The sequence below is a fragment of the Gopherus flavomarginatus genome, chromosome 25, assembly GCF_025201925.1.
Source record: "Gopherus flavomarginatus isolate rGopFla2 chromosome 25, rGopFla2.mat.asm, whole genome shotgun sequence".
Taxonomy (NCBI): domain Eukaryota; kingdom Metazoa; phylum Chordata; order Testudines; family Testudinidae; genus Gopherus; species Gopherus flavomarginatus.
In genome coordinates, this window is record NC_066641.1 from 2,260,060 (window position 1) to 2,275,751 (window position 15,692).

Consider the following 15,692-nt stretch of genomic DNA (forward strand, 5'->3'; position numbering starts at 1 on the left):
CTGGGTGGCTGAGAGCGAGTCCCTTCCACTCGTTGTGCCTCACTTGCCCCTTCCGTGGAATGGGGAGTGATACTGCCGTGCCCCAAGGGCTAATGTGTTGGGGAAGAGTGTGGCAAGTTACCCCCACTCCGGGGTGCCACCTGATGTACTAAGCCCACCTGTTCCAACTGCCTGGGCTCCCTTACACTGTCCTGCTGAGCCCAGCCCTCAAGCCTCCTCCAGCACACACAGGTAGGGACACACCCTGCTGCAGAAAGACACAGACACTGAAGTCAGCTCTACATGGGAAGACTCAGCTACGGAAATCCCAGCACTCAAGTGCACGCCCCCTCTGGGTGCAACCAGGGGCCGCTAACAGGGAGTTTCGAGAGGGAGTTTGGATAGGGGATGGAAGGGGGTGAGGTACACTTGCCATTCTTTAAAACCTTTAACCTAAACTATAATCAGATCTTCCTGATTTAAAAACAAAACCCCCTGTCATTAACCTGGGTAGCTGTAGGAGAGAATGCAGGCAGAAGCCCAGCAGCAGAGAGGGGGCTATCCTGTTTATTGCATGCAGTGCAGCATGTACGATTACCTGCCCTGTGGGCGGGTGGTGTATGTGTGCATTTGGTGCAATGAGCTCCTGGCCCTCAGAGACTGTATGGGCTGTGGAGGCCAGGATGGTGGAACTGGAGGAGCATAAGGGAGGCATGTTGATGAGACTTTCTGGGACACTGTAAATTTGTCCCACCTCCAGTCAGGCAGCCGCTGTGCTGTTGAGGAGGATGAAAGGCCCAGGGAAGGAGAGCAGTCAACAGGAGCAGAGGAAAACCTTCATAGAATATCAGGGTTGGAAGGGACCTCAGGAGATATCTAGTCCAACCCCCTGCTCAAAGCAGGACCAATCCCCAGACAGATTTTTACCCTAGTTCCCTAAATGGCCCCCTCAAGGATTGAGCTTACAACCCTGGGTGTAGTGGGCCAATGCTCAAACCGCTGAGCTATCCATCTGCCCCATAGTTGGGACCCTCCTTCCAGATGGTGCTGGGGTTGCCTCTCTCACTGAGGTTACCTCTCTGGAGGAGGGAACTCCAGTTGCTAGGAAAAGGCAGATGTTAGTAATGAGAGATTCGATCATTAGAAACATAGATAGCTGGGGTTGTGATGACTGGGAGAACCGTATGGTGACTTGCCTGCCTGGTGCGAAGGTTGCGGATCTCTCGAGGCATCTAGACAGACTTATGTGTAGTGCTGGGGAGGAGCCGGTGGTCGTGGTACATGTAGGTACCAATGACATAGGGAAGGGTAGGAGAGATGTCCTGGAAGCCAAATTTAGGCTGCTAGGGAAGAGACTGAAATCCAGGACCTCTATGGTGGCATTCTCAGAAATGCTCCCAGTTCCACGAGCAGGGCCAGGTAGGCAGGCAGAGCTTCAGAGTCTCAATGCATGGATGAGACGATGGTATAGAGAGGAGGGGTTTACATTCATTAGGAACCGGGGAAACTTTTGGGATAGGGGGAGCCTATACAGGAAGGATGGGCTCCACTTAAACCAAAGTGGAACCAGACTGCTGGCACTTCACATTAAAAAGGCTGCAGAGCAGTTTTTAAACTAGGAGATGGGGGAAAGCCAATTGTTCCAGAGGAGCATGTGGATCAGACAGAGACTTCTCTTAGAGGCGAGTCTATTGATAGAGATTCTCTAGGTTTTAGTCAGGAGCAGAGGATGGAAGAGAATAATGTAAGGGCCAGATCAGATGAGAAACATTCACATAAAGAATCTGACGCATCAGAAAAGAGCAGACAAATAAACAGTAACAAGTTTTTAAAGTGCTTGTACACAAATGCTAGAAGTCTAAATAATAAGCTGGGTGAATTAGAGTGCCTCGTGATAAAGGAGGATATTGATATAATAGGCATCACAGAAACCTGGTGGACTGAGGGCAATCAACGGGACACAATCATTCAGGGGTACAAAATATGTTGGAAGGACAGCACAGGTCGTGCAGGGGCGGGAGGAGTGCGCTATATGTGAAAGAAAATGTAGAATCAAGTGAAGTAAAAATCTTAAATGAATCCACATGTTCCACAGAATCTCCATGGATAGAAATTTCATGCTCTAATAAGAATATAACATTAGGGATCTATTATGGACCACCTGACCCGGACAGTGATAGTGACGATGAAATGCTCAGGGAGATTAGAGAGGCTATAAAAATAAAGAACTCAATAATAGTGGGGGATATCAATTATCACCATATTGACTGGGTACATGTCACCTAGGGACTAAATGCAGAGACAACATTTCTCGATTCTCTAAATGACTGCTTCTTGGAGCAGTTGGTACAGGAACCCACAAGGGGAGAGGCAATTCTCAATTTAGTCCTGAGTGGAACACAGGAGCTGGTCCAAGAGGTAACTATAACAGGACCGCTTGGAAATAGTGACCATAATATAATAACATTTAACATTCCTGTGGGGGGAAGAACACCTCAACAGCCCAACGCTGTGGCATTTAATTTCAGAAAGGGGAACTATGCAAAAAATGTTAAACAGAAATTAAAAGGTTCAGTGACTAGAGTGAAATCCCTGCAAGCTGCATGGACACTTTTCAAAGACACCATAATGGAGGCTCAACTTAAATGCATATCCCTGTCATAAACATACAGCTAAGGGTAGCATAAAATCCCTCCTTTACCTATAAAGGGTTAAGAAGCTCAGATAATCTGGCTGGCACTTGACCAAAAGGACTAATAAGTGGAGAAGATATTTTCAAATCTGTAGGGGAAGGTTTTTGTTTTGTGTTCCTTTGTTCTCTCCGGATCAGCGATACCCTCCCAGGTACCTTCAGAGTGAAGGGAAACCATGAGTGTGGGCTAGAAGAAGGTTATCACGTGGAGGGACACTGGAGCATAAGTGTCAACTATCCACCAATCCTTAGCTGACCCAAATTCATCAACCTAGAGGCCCAGGTGACAATTGAACCCTTCATGTTGGGGGGGGTAGGGGGAGATAGATCAATGGTTTGAGCATTGGCCTGCTAAACCTAGGGTTGTGAGTCCAATCCTTGGGGGAGGGGCATTTTAAACCTAGAGTTGTGAGCCCAATACTTGGAGGGGGGGCATTTAGGGATCTGGAGCAAAAATCTGTCTGGAAATTGGTCCTGCTTTGAGCAGGGGGTTGCACTAGATGACCTGAGGTCCCTTCCAACCCTGATATTCTATGTCAAACTCTTTAAAATTGCCTATAGCCAAGTTGCTGGTCAGGAATGTGGACTTTTGCAGTCTCTGATGATTATCCATTTCCCATGCTGCTGGGGGAAGACTTGGCCAACCATGTGAAGCTAGCCCAGATGATGGGAATGGTCACCCGCAGGCAGGCTAAGCAAACTTTCACACCTAGCTCCATTCCTGAGCCTTCTACGAGGGTCCAGACTGAGGTGGTGGAACCAGACCCCATGCCAGTGTCTGTGACAGCAGTAGTGGATCCAATTGCACAGAGCCAGTCCCAGAACCAGAACTGGCAGAGCAACCAGCAGCAGAACCATTCCCGGCACTGAATCCAGCACTTGCAACCTCGTCTACAACTCCAACGCCAGAGGGCACCACGAGCCTGCACTGGCTCAGCCGGAGCTGAAACACAACATAGTGCACCAGCGGAGAGCGGTTCACACTCAACGGAAACAGCCTCATCACCTACATCGCTTCCAGAGGGACCAAGCCCAAGTCCACAATCCAATGAGGAGCTGTTGTCTCCAGCATCAAGGGAACAGTTCCAGGCCGAGCAGGAAGCAGATGACAACCTCCGTGGAGCTTGGACAGCAGCACGGAGCAAACCACCACCTCTCAGCTCTTCTAACTGATCCCAGTTTGTTGTAGAAAGAGGACTTTTATACAAGGAAACTCTTTCTGGTGGACACCAGGAGGACTGGCGTCCTCAAAGACAGTTGGTAGTTCCAACCAAGTATAGGGAAAAGCTCTTGAGTTTAGCCCATGATCATCCTAGTGGCCATGCTGGGGTGAACAGGACCAAAGACCGTTTGGGGAAGTCATTCCACTTGGATGGAATGGGCAAGGATGTTTCTACCTATGTCCAGTCTGGTGAGGTGTGCCAAAGAGTGGGAAAACCCCAAGACCAGGTCAAAGCCCGTCTCTAGCCACTCCCCATAATTGAGGTTCCATTTGAGCAAGTAGCTGTGGATATTCTGGGTCCTTTTCCAAAGAAGACACCCAGGGGAAAGCAGTACATACTGACTTTCATGGATTTTGCCACCTGATGGCCAGAAGCAGTAGCTCTTAGCAACACCAGGGCTAAAAGTGTGTGCCAGGCATTAACACATTTTTGCCAGAGTAGGTTGGTCCTCCGACATCCTTTCCAATTCGGGAACTAATTTCCTGGCAGGGACCATGAAAAGCCTGTGGGAAGCTCATGGGGTGAACCACTTGGTTGCCACCCCTTACCACCATCAAACAAATGGCCTGGTGGAGAAGTTTAATGGAACTTTGGGGGTCATGATACGTAAATTTGTAAATGAGCACTCCAGTGATTGGGACCTGGTGTTGCAGCAGTTGCTCTTTGCCTACAGGGTTGTACCACATCCCAGTTTAGGGTTTTCACCATTTGAACTTGTGTATGGCTGCGAGGTTAAGGGGCCATTACATTTGGTGAAGCAGCAATGGAGGGCTTTACACCTTCTCCAGGAGCTGACATTCTTCACTTTGTAAACAACTGTGGTGGGGCAGCTGCCTCACCCCCATGTGAGAGGGGACTAGAGTAGGCCAGAGTAGCTATGCAGGCCAGCAGCCAATTAGAAAAGGGCTTACTGAGAGCCAATCAGGGCCGACATTAGAGCCAGCCAATCAGGGCTAGACTAGGTCCTATATAAAGGCTGCCTAAGCGAGGAGCAGACAGTCTGTCCCAGATCTTCATGAGAGAAGGTCTGTCTCCAGAGCAGGAGACCAGGACCTGGGACAGCACTGGGCAGGCTTGGGGCAGTAGAAGGGAGCTCCAGCTGCTACCTGCAAGGCTGCAGGCCCTGAGGGACAGGCCTAGCCGGTGCAAAGGGGGACAGAGGGGAAGTGGCCCAGGGAAGGTTGGACAAGGGGAGAGGAGGAGGGCAGGGAGGCTGCCACTAGAGGGTCCCTGGGTTGGGACCTAGAGTAGTGGGTGGGCCTGGGTCCCACCCCTTCCACCTTGTACTGCACTTGGCCATGCAGTGGCTGAGACAAATTGCACCCATCCCTTGAGACAAGGGGCTAGACTTTGGGGGTTATGGTTGGCCACTGAGGCAGGTGCAAGGACTGTTGCTAAACCCCCCTCCCCCTCCTCCTGGAAGGGGATGAGGAGGGACTAGGGGGCACTGCTGGAAGGCAGTGACCTGAAGAGGATGCTGCCAAGCAGGGAGCAACCTGGGTCCACACGTCAACCGAGGGTGAGGTGATGGATGGGACATCACCAACAGAGGGTGCTCCGCCAAGGACTGAGCTAATTCCCGGAGCCCTTCCAACCCTGATATTCTATGAAAGGCAGTTGGCTGTGATGCTGGCCCTGATGCACCACTGGCTATGAACCTGAGGTGTCTCACTGTCAGTGCAATGAGCCAGCGGCTCGGGGAGCTTTGACACTCCACTGGGGGCTGTTCTACATGGTCCTTAATGGCTCAAAAGTGACATTCACCATTGCAGTCCCAGGCAGAGCTCACACTCATCTCTGGCTCCTCGTGCTGCCCTTACGGAGCTCTGCTCTTGCCAGCATCTCTTCTCCCCAGGGGCACCACTCCGAGCCTCCTCGCTGGAGCTCTGCCTTCTGGCTCCAGCTTCCTGGAACCGGGTCATCTGGCCCCCCTACTCCTAAAGGGATACATACCCCCTTACAGTGTCCCTTTAGGGGAAGGATGGTGTAGTGTGTTGGAAGAGGTACTATCACTTTAAATAATCTCCTCTTGCAGAAGCCACCAGATCCTAAGGAGCAGCAGAGGGTCTCTGTAGCCAGGCCTTGCGTGTCTGTATGTACTTAGCAAACCCGGCTGTGTCCCTGGGGTCTCCTCATACTCCTATGCTGGTGGAGAGCAGAGACACCGTGCTCCTACTCGGGCCTTTCAAGCTTTCCCAGCCTGGGACTTCCATCATCTATGTTTCAGGCTAGGGATGCCGTGGCCTGGGCACACATTGCTCTACTGTAGCTAATGATGTAACCCTCCTTCCTACTCTGCAGGCTTGGATTTACAGAGCCGGAATGGAAAGCCCGGTTCAGGCCAGCTTTTCCAAAGTTCAGAAGCAGGATCTCTAGAGATCTGGCCCTTTGCCACATCCGTGTCTCCCTAAAGCCAAAAGATGGCCACTGTGGGAGAATCAGCTCTTTCGAGGTCTGAGGCCCCCTTCTGCTGATTTCCGCACGCCCTCCTGCTGCTCTCTCTCTCTCTCTCTCTCTCTCTCTCTCTCTTCGGGACTCAGCTCTCCGGCCAGGTCACTGTGCATTTCCTCCTTTGGGGTACCAAAGTCTTTCCTTACCAGCAGCCATAGGCAGTCTTCTCATTCACTGTCTCATGGTGCCACTTCGCCAGTGGCCCAAGGGCACCACTTGGGAGGGCAGGGGAGGGCAGGAGCTCCCCCCCAGTTTCATACTGGGGGTGCAAGCTCCCAGATGGAGCTCTTAACTACAGCCCAGCATTAGTGTGACATGTCAGTTCTCCAGAGGAGCGGTGCCCCTGGGGCAGGGGGCAGAGTTTTGTAAACCTAACCTGTGTTCCTTAAGTGACTTGACACAAGCTGTGATAACATGTTAGGATTAGAGCTGATTTATTAAATCCTCTTTTTTTATATAGGAATTAGATACAGCAGCCCGTGGGATCATGGTTAAAGTTGTCCCCCCATCTGAAATGGGGCCCCTGCAGTGGCTAGCAGGGGGACCCAGGCACACCCTCTACTCTGAGTTCCAGCTCAGGGACCATCTAGTCAGCAGCCAAGGTCTGTTCCCTCCTGGACATTTTCCTGAGCGTCTTCTGGACCTTCCGGCTCGCCCCACTTCTCTGGGTTTGCACAGAGCCGACTGCGTGGGTGCTCTGGGGCTTCCTGGTCCCCAGCCTGACGGAGACACTAGCAGGCTCCCAGACCGGGCTCTAAGGGAGGTACCCATCCGCGAGGGGCTGGGAGTGTGTGTGTAACCTGGCTGCACCTCCTGCCCAATTTCCACAGCCCCTCGCTCCAGGGACTGACCCCCCCACCTCTGCTCTGCTGTACCACTATTTCCAAGTGCCTGGGGCAGCCAATAGAAAGGGGGACACGTCCATCTGTTGGGTGGCACGTCCAGGTCTTTGGCAGCAATTTGGCGGAGGATCCTTCAGTCCCTCTAGTGCTCTTTGGCGGAAGCTCAATTTTTTTTTCTTCGCTGCTTGGGGTGGCAAAAATGCTGGAGCTGGCCCTCCCCTCCCCTGCTCCATTGTGCCCCGATTTCCACTGCCCAGCCCCTCGCTCCAGGGAGCTCCCTGCCCCGCTGTGCCCTGATTTCTTCACCCCAGCCTCTCGCTCTGGGGACTGATCCCTGCTGTGCTGCTCTGTGCCCCAACTGGGCAGGCTCCGCATCATCTTCTCCCGGCCCGGCTCTGTGAATCCTGGAAAAGGGGGAGCCAGCAATGGGGGTGGGGGGAGATGGGACAGGGGGCGGGGCCTCAGAGCAAGAGGCGGAGCAGGAGCAGGGCCTCAGAGGAAGGGGTGGGGCAAGGGTGTTCGGTTTTCAGGATTACAAAGTTGGCAACCCACGTCCAATGGCAGGCGTCACTTAGCAATCGGCATTCGTAGGTCGGCCTGTACTTTCAATCTTGTGAACGGTCAGCGCCCAGGGCATCACCCAGCTCTGAGCCATGCTGCAGCCATTGCCAGGCTCAAAGGAGAAAATGCTGGTGATATAATCACAATGTCAGTCATTAACATTAAGACCCATTCCCCCTCCCCCCCGCACAACAACCCTTGGGCATCTCCCGCGCTCTCTGTGATCAAAGTCCATGGACATGGTGCGTCATGCTGTTCCAGATGAGGAGCAGGTTTCCAGACAGTCTGGCTGGCCTAGTGAGGGCAGGGCATGCTTGGGGGAGGGGGCAGGAAGAGGCAGTTGGGGTCTGGGGTGGAGCAGAGGTCAAGCACCCCTGGGCAAATCAGAAAGCCTGTGCTCCCAATTCCCTCCTCCCAGGGAGTGACCGCAGCCTATGGCTCTGCAGCCATCTTCATAGGTGGCCCCTGGTCCTGGCCCTTCGGCTGGGCGGTGCAGCCCCCAGCACTCCCAGCCCTAGAGCACCGGGCCATGGGGGAAGAGCAGAAAAGAAGGGGCCCTGGGGGTGGAGCATGGGCAGGTCCACACTTGGCTGTTTGCGGGGGCTCAGCCTCCCCTACCCGTGATCTCTGCTGTCCGCTCCCTGCCTGAAGCCCAGCCTGTTCCCACACAGGTGAGCTTCCCCTAATTAGGGCTTTCCTCTCAGCCTTCATTCTCCCAGCTCGCAGCCAAATAGGTTAATTGGCCCACCTGGCCTCCTACGGGGAGAGTGTGGGGTGAACACCCTGTCACAGCAGCCTTGATGTCCCCTGAATCCTTCTTTCAGAGCAAGGAAAGCTGGACAGAGCTGTTTGTGTGCAGAAATCCACCCAGGCATTGTCCTCATCCTGTCGCCAGGTGACATTTTTAGTTCCGTGTTGTGCCACAGCGTTGCCAAGGGTTCAATTTGTGCCCTATAGAATGTATCGATTGTCTCTGATTCCCCTTCAGTCTCCACCAGCCGCATCCAATCGCAGGCGTTACTAGCAATCGGCATTCGTAGGTTGGCTGCTACTTTCAATCTTGTAAACGGTCAGCGCCCAGGGCATCACCCAGCTCTGAGCCGTGCTGCAGCCAGTGCCAGGACACCTTTCTTTGGGTTAAAAGGTGAAACTAGTGGTTGAACTCTGAGCAGATTAAATTCTTTCCTAGACAAAGACTAGTGAAAATTGAAATCTGCAGACTAAATTTCTAGCTTCTCGATCCATTTGTGCATAGTTCCATCTGCAGAGCAAGGGATGGTGAAGCAAAGGCAATAGGCCTGTCAGTGTGATCTTCCATCACCTGTGAAATTACTGCCCCTGTTCCACGGGAGGAGGTGCCCTAAGCGAACGCTGCTGGGGAAGATGCACTGTACTGCATAAACACTCTTTCAGTTGTGAAGAGCTTCTTGGTCTCAGCATGAGCTCGGTGCACGATGGGGACTAATCCCATGTTCACTCAGGGGATGACACATTGTTGCCATGGGAGCTGGGTGAATAACAGAGTTTTCAGCTTGTTGGCAATTCTGAAACATCAAAAACAATTAGTTTCAAGTTGAACGAAACGTTTTGTTTTGATTTTGAGCCTTTTTAATTTTTTGCAGTTAAAATAATTCTGATAGTGGGTCACAAGCTAAATATGAGTCAACAGTGCAACGCTGTTGCATAAAAAGCAGACAACATTCTGGGATGTATTAACAAGTGTGTTGTGAGCAAGACACGAGAAGTCGTTCTTCCGCTCTACTCTGCTCTGATTAGGCCTCAGCTGGAGGATTGTGTCAGTTCTGGGCACCACATTTCAGGAAAGATGTGGACAAATTGGAGAAAGTCCATAGAAGAGCAACAAAAATGATTAAAGGTCTAGAAAACATGACCTATGAGGGAAGATTGAAAAAATTGTGTTTGTTTAGTCTGGAAAAGAGAAGACTGAGGGGGGACATAACAGTTTTCAAGTACATAAAAAGTTGTTACAAGGAGGAGGAAGAAAAATTGTTCTTCTTAACCTCTGAGGATAGGACAAGAAGCAATGGACAAAAAGCAACAGGGAGATTTAGGTTGGACATTAGGAAAAACTTCCTAACTGTCAGGGTGGTTAAGCACTGTAATAAATTGCCCAGTGAGGTGGTGGAATTTCCGTCACTGGAGATTTTTAAGAGCAGGTTGGACAAACAGCTGTCAGGGGAGGTCTAGATCAGTGGTTCTCAAACTTTTTTTTTGTGGACCACTTGAAAATTGCTGAGGGTCTCGGAGAACCACTTAATAATCTTGCCAAATGTTGTTTGTACCATTAGCTAACTATTGTAAAGTGCTTTGGATAAAAGCACTCTCTAGCTCTCTCTCTCTCTCTCTCTAAAAATATTAACTTTTTTTGTTCTACAAATAAAAGCACACAACTCAGATTTTAATATCAGTAGTATTACCTTTCTAATGCGAGGACTGGTGCCCTCTCTCCCCGGCTGTGGCATCCCTCGAGCTGCAGCTGGGAAGAAGGGGGCCTTCTCCACCATGCCTGCCACCAAGCTGGGCAGAGAAGGAGGGGGGGGTCTCTCCCTTGCCACAGCAGCCACAGAGCTGAGGCTGGGAAGGAGGGAGGTCTCTCCCTCTCTCCCCCCACTGCGGCAGCCCCCGAGCTGGGCTGGGAAGGAGGGGGGTCTCTCCCCGGCAGCTGCAGCCCTGGAGCTGGAGAAAGTCATTTCTTTCTCTGGCCGCCACAGCCCTGCACATCCCAAATTCCCCCCACTCCCTTTTCTCACCCAATACCCCTCCCACCTACCCCTTATTCCCCCCATGGCCACCACTTCACCTTACATGTTTGTCTTCTCCAGGGTCCAGGCACCTAATTAGTGGAGCCACGTCTGCACAGTTCCGCTAATTAGGTGGGCGGCCCTTCATTCTCTCATGTGTGGCCACCCAGGCATGCACCTTAGAGGGAACTATCCATGGACCACCTGAATGGAGCTCATGGACCACTGGTGGTCCACGGACCACAGTCTGAGAACCTCTGGTCTAGATAATACTCCATCCTGCCACGAGTGAAGGGGACTGGACTAGATCAGTGGTTCTCAAAGCCGGGCCGCCGCCTGTTCAGGGAAAGCCCTGGTGGTTGGGGCCAGTTTGTTTACCTGTCATATCCACAGGTTTGGCTGATTGTGGCTCCCACTGGCCGCGGTTCACTGCTCCAGACCAATGGGGGCTGTGGGAAGCAGCGCGAGCCGAGGGATGTGCTGGCCGCCCTTTCCGCAGCCCCCATTGGCCTGGAGCCGTTAATCGTGGCCAGTGGGAGCCACAATCGGCCGAACCTGCGGACACGGCAGGTAAATAAACCGGCCCGGTCAGCCAGGGTCTTTCCCTGAACAAGTGGCGGACTGGCTTTGAGAAGCCCTAGACTAGATGACCTCTTGAGTCCCTTCCAGTCCTATGATTCTCTGATTCTCTTTGTTAAGCTAAATAGAGTATGTGACGAATTGGGGGGTTTTCTTGGGGTTTTCTGTGTTTTCCAGTGGGTTGCATGCAGAGGGAGTGGGACTCAGTGTCTTCGGGTGTTACTGGTTGAACGAGGTGAGGGGAGAAGGAGTTTGTTGGTACAGAGGACCAGAGAGGGAACTCAGGACCCCGGCGGATGGCCTGGAGAATGGAGACCCCAGGGACTGGTGACCAGGTGACCCGGAGACCCAGCTCAGGAGTCATAGCCGGTTCTGGCCAGTGGGAAGACAATGGGCTGAGAAGAGAGAACCCCGGTAACCTGAGCAGCCGGTTCCAGCTAGAGGGGCCAGAGAAGGGCTGAGAGGAGAGGAGACTCAGGCCTTCCTGTTTACAACCCTGTATACCTGGAGAGAAGACAATGGACAGAGGGGGCTTGAGGCCGGGGATATCAGAGGCCCAGCTGGCAAGCAGGGGGGGCTCTGGGCTGGAGAGGGGGAGCAGGCAGAGCCCACCTGGCTGCAGGGAGATGGAAATATGCTGTGCTGAGGGAGGCCAGGCCTGAGGTCCTGAGAGTTTCCTATGCTGTGTTCAGCCCTCAATAAACTCTCCTGTTTTATGCTGGCTCTGGTCTAGAGAACAGGGTGGGGGAGAGAGCATCAACTCCTTCAGGGGTGGGGGCCTGGGGGATCCAGACTGGGTGGACTCCCTGAGGGGGCCCACGGCAGAGACAGATGTGCTGAGGCTCAGAGAGATGCGGCTCCAGGAGGTGGAGGGGCCTGACCCCGAGAGAGAGTGGACCCCCGAGAAGGGCTGTTGCACTGAAAGGCCCCCCTTCCCCCCACGGACCGCATGGGGCCATGAGTGGGCACGATCTGTGAGTCCGTGACAGAGTGAGCTTGTTAAGTCTACTGCTATAAGGCATGTTTTCTAATTCTTTAATTATTCTCGTAACTCTTCTCTGAACCCTCTCCAATTTATCAACATCCTTCCTGAATTGTGCACGCCAGAACAAGGCACAATATTCCAGCAGTGGCAACACCAGTGTCTGAGCCAATACATATATGTTAGGTGTAGTATACACCATATTAGTAGGTATTATGCACAGGGTATTAATATAATATATATATATATATATATATATATATATATATATGGGTGTTAGGAAGTTATGTTAACTGAGTGTATTGTTGTCCCACAATTGGGGCATCCCACAGTACTTTGCAGAGCTGATGTCAGCTTTGGCACTAGAAAATAGGAAACTTGTCGAAGCAAAGATGTATGAAGAATCTGTTCCAAGCCGCTTACAGGGGTACTGCATGGCTCTTCGGCACTTGGAATGTAATATTCAAAACAAGATGTGGAAAGTACAGGGAGGTACCAAGGACAAAGCTGACACAAACTGTGGGGTAAAACTTTAAGTGACATGTAAAGAGTTTTGCAACTTGTAAAACCATCCTATAAATTCCGCTGGCTGAAATACAGATTTCTGAAGCACAGTGGGACAGGGTTGGGGGAGCTCCTGTCCAGCATGGGGCAAGTGCACCCCATCTCTTAGGATATAGGAGTTGGGGCATACATAACGTACATCTGTGCCTCCTTAGCTCAAGTCAATATACTCACCCTTCTTAGCAGGGCAATGATGCCTAATGGCCAAAGTCAATGTACTCACCTTTAATAGCTGGGCAGTGTGGCCCAATGGCCAGAGTCAATAGATTTTCCCCAGTCAGCAGGGCATTAACATCTAGTGGCCACCATCACTAAATTCGCCCTGGTGAGACAGGGCAGTGCAGCCCAATGGCCAGAGTCAATAGCTATGCCCTGTTGACAGGGCTGTAAGGCCTAGCAACCATGGTCCCTAGATTCACTCTTCTTAGCAGGGCAGTAAGGCCTAGTGGCCAAAGTCAGTAAATTCACTCCTGTTAACAGGGCAGTCAGGCCCAGTGGTGTCACTCGTGAAGGGAGCTGTCACACATAAAAAAGGAGGGTGGTGGCCCGGGTAGAGGGGTCCAGGCCCTCCCTCTCCACCAGACCCCAGCCCAGGGCCCTGGTAGTGGCAGGGGCGTCTGCCACTGAGTCAGCAGGGGGCAGGATCCAACCAAAAGACGCCGACTCAAAATTCTGGTTCACTAACCAGGCCACTCTCTGATTCCCCTAGGCTGCTCCCTAGCATAGTTCCCACTGCTGCAATCTGGACATCTCTGCTCTCTCCAGGTTCCCCAGTCTGCACTGTCCCTAGCAGATCCGGACTCAGCAGGGTCTCTGTGGGTACCTCAGCATCTGCCTGGTTGCAGAGTCTCCGGCTCCCACAGCCTCAGGCTTTGGGCTTAGGCTGATCCTTGGCTGGAGCCAGCAACATACATCCTCCCTCCCCGGCGGTCAGCCACAACTGCGCTGAGTTGCTCCCTTTTATACTGGTGCACTTGCAGCATGCCCAGAGGGGGCGTGGTTTGCTCAGCCCACAATGTAGGGTTAACCCTTCCCCATCCAGTGCGGGGCAAGTGCGTCCCGTCACACACACCTTCTGCGTAAGGGGAACATGCTGCCAGAATTTGTTCCCCAGAAGGATGGTCTGTGTGTCTCTTTTTCCTCGTGCCCTGTTTGTCTTTAGACAATAAATTTAACTAAGTGCCATTATTTGGTCTCTTGAACATTTTTAAGAGCAAACCATGAATGTAGTCAAACAATTAGCAACACGTCTTCCTCAACAAGTGCCAAATACAGAGGTAACATCGTCTCTCTTCTACTCCTCCTCAAGATTCTCTTGTTTATGGAGCCAAAGATTGTACTCACCCTTTTGGCCACAGTGTCACACTGTTCACAATCCTCAAATCTTTTTCAGAGTCACTGCTTCCCAGGACAGAGGCCCCGATCCTGTAAGTATGGTCTGCCTTCTTTGCTGATAGAGATATACATTTACATAGCCATATTACAGCACACACTGTTTGCTTGTGCCCAGCTTACCAAGCAACCCAGGTCACTGTGTACAAGTGACCTGTCATTTTCCTTATTCACCTCTTCCCCAATTCTTGTGTCAGCTGCAAATTTATCAGAGATTATTTTATGTCATTTTCTAGGTCATTAAGTAAAATGCTAAACAGCGTAGGGCCAAGAACGGATCCCCGCCAAACCCCAGTAGAAACACACCCATTTGATGATGATTTCCCATTTACAGTTACGTTTTGAGACCTGTCAGTTAGCTAATTTTTAATCCATTAAATGGGTGCCATGGTAATTTTATATCATTCTAGTTTTTTAATCAAAATGTCATGCAGCACCAAGTCAAATCACTTACAGAAGTCTAAGTATATTGCATCAACGCTATTACTTTTATCAGCCAAACTGATAATCTCGTCAAAAAAAGAGATCAAGTCCGTGTGGAAGGATCTTTTTTCCATAAACCCATGTTGATTGGCACTAATTACTTCACTCTCCTTTAATTCTTTATTAATTGAGTCTCATAGACTCACAGACTCATAGACTTTAAGGTCAGAAGGGACCATTATGATCATCTAGTCTGACCTCCTGCACAGTGCAGGCCACAGAATCTCACCCACCCACTCCTGTAACAACCCCCTCACCTATGTCTGAGTTATTGAAGTCCTCAAATCGTGGTTTGAAGACCTCAAGCTGCAGATAATCCTCCAGCAAGTGACCTGTGCCCCATGCTGCAGAGGAAGGCGAAAAACCTCCAGGGCCTCTGCCAATCTGCCCTGGAGGAAAATTTCTTCCCGAGCCCAAATATGGGGATCAGCTAAACTCTGAGCATGTGGGCAAGACTCACCAGCCAGCACCCAGGAAAGAATTCTGTGTAGTAACTCAGATCCCATCCCATCTAACATCTCATCACAGACCACTGGGCATATTTACCTGCTGATAATCAAAGTCTTGTATCAACTACTCCATTGTCTTTCCAGGGATTGATGTCAGACTAACAGGCCTAGGGCTGTTAATTACCCAGGCATTCTCACTCACCCTTTTGAAATACTGACACAATGTTAGCTTTCTTACCATTTTCTGGAACTTCCCCAGTGTTAAGGATTTACTGAATTGCAACATTAACAATACAGCCAGCTTCTCAGCCAGCTCTTTTAAAACTCTTGGATACAAGTTATCTGCGCCTGCTGATTTAAAAATGTCTAACTTTAGTAGCCACTATTTAACATCCTCCTTAGATACTGGTGGAACAGAAAGAGTGTTATCATGTGATATAACTACATCATCTGTTTTTCCAAAATACAGAATACTATATATATATTCTGCCTTTTCTGCATTATGATTGCTAATTCTACCCTTTCCCTCTAGTAATGGACCAATATCTTTGTCAGGATTAATTTAGTTCCCAATGTACTTAAAAAACTCCTCATATTTTCCTGAACTCTGCTGGCCATAGATTTCTCCTTGTGGCCCTGTCACGGATCAGACCAGCTAGGGCCAGTTGCTGGCCTGTTCCCTGACTAACTATGCTGCAAGGCAACTAAGGAGCCCAGCTGCCCTGCCTTCGCA

At 50.9% G+C, this 15,692-nt stretch overlaps 1 protein-coding gene across 1 annotated transcript in view; it reads left to right on the forward strand.

The window, feature by feature from the left end:
- Positions 1–3,613: 3,613 nt before the first annotated feature.
- DCAKD (dephospho-CoA kinase domain containing) overlaps positions 3,614–15,692 on the forward strand; it is a 153,890-nt gene continuing 141,811 nt past the window's right edge. The window contains exon 1 of the mRNA XM_050934998.1: positions 3,614–3,617. The gene's annotated coding sequence lies outside the window, so the exon portion shown is untranslated. The remainder of the gene's footprint in view (positions 3,618–15,692) is intronic.